General features: G+C 34.5%; 1 non-coding gene across 1 annotated transcript; it reads right to left on the reverse strand.

Moving 5' to 3' along the window:
* Positions 1-994: 994 nt before the first annotated feature.
* LOC122095817 lies at positions 995-1,100 on the reverse strand. The gene has a single exon (XR_006145211.1). It is a non-coding gene; the product is annotated as a U6 spliceosomal RNA (small nuclear RNA).
* Positions 1,101-1,453: the final 353 nt, after the last annotated feature.

Here is a 1,453-nt window from a genome sequence, read left to right on the forward strand (position 1 = left end):
AAGTTACTGTTTATTAAATTGTATCAACTGAAGAAATAAAGTATATCACATGATCAGAACATTTTTATGTTTTTAAGTGTAAAAAAACTGTACAGAGTTGTCACAATTAAAAGAGCAAATAATGAGTACATTTTCTAACAATCAGTGTTACCTCTTCCTTTCTTTTTCCTCTACCACCCCTTCCCACCTCAAAGAATACACTCCCCTCCCTCCTTCCCCTGCCTAAATTGTACAGTTCATTTTTCAACATAGTGTCTTGTGCATCTCAACCTGTATCCCTATTTAAGCATTTTGTATTTCCCTTTTCCCTCCCCAAATTAGAGACACATATACACAGGTTTTGGCGCACCAACTTCAAGTACAGTGAAAACAGGGGTTAGAGCGTGGGGGAGGAACAGATAAAGAAACAAAAAAATTACATCACACATTATAAGTATCTTGGAAACAAGAAGAGCAAGAAACAAAGAATCACTTGTGTGGTTCATTTCCCATAATATCATTTTATCTGGTCATATGCACATAGCTTATGACCTGTTCTGCTTATCCCAGACATATATTAGTTGTTGAAAATAAGGCAAACCATGGTACCTATGTTTCTTTGGATTTGGCTTACTTCACTTAATAAAATTTTTTTCCAAATCTTTCTAATTTCTAACTAATTGGGCAATGGAGGCATAGAATTTCATTGTTTATATATACCACATATTCATAATCCATTTATCTTCTGCGGTCCATTGCGGTGAGCTCCATATCTTAGCTATCGTAAATAATGCTGCAGTAAACATAGCTGTGCTGGTAGGTTTAGTATGGTCTTGCTTATGACCATTTGGGTAAATCCCAAAAAGTTTGATTGCTCAGTCATAGGGGAGCTTTATATGGAATCTTTTGAGAAGCCCCCATACTGCTTTCCAAAGTTGTTGAACAAGTTCACACTCCCACCAAGAATGAAGTAGGGTTTCCTTGTGGCCAAATCCTCTCCAGCATCTGTACTTGTAAAAATATGGAAGGATTCAATAATTTGCATGTGAACCTTGCGCAGGGCCATGCTAATCCTCTCTGTATTGTTCCAATTTTAGTGTATGTGCTGCTGAATTGAGCACAGAACATTTTTTATATATAAAGTATAATTGGTTTTCTTAATCTTGACAATTAAAAAAAAAGTAACTTTAGAAGAATTCCCATGAAATTTTAGAACCATGTATTTCTTATACAAGCACACAATTAAGAATAGTCAAGATTGGCATGTCAAAACCAAGATAATTCCAGATATTTGTTGTTCAAGAGATGTTTAGGAGGAGGAATTCAATTATTCTGTACAAGGCACCAGTCATAATGAACACTGCAGCAAGTGTTAAAGTTTGTTAAATGTTTTAATGTTTTAATGTTTTAAATGTATTTAATTTTGATAATTTGCTTATATATGCCAAAATTAGGACTGTATGTCAGGACATAC

Source organism: Dipodomys spectabilis, unplaced genomic scaffold, assembly GCF_019054845.1.
Source record: "Dipodomys spectabilis isolate Male_0828 unplaced genomic scaffold, ASM1905484v1 ptg000362l, whole genome shotgun sequence".
Lineage (NCBI taxonomy): Eukaryota > Metazoa > Chordata > Mammalia > Rodentia > Heteromyidae > Dipodomys > Dipodomys spectabilis.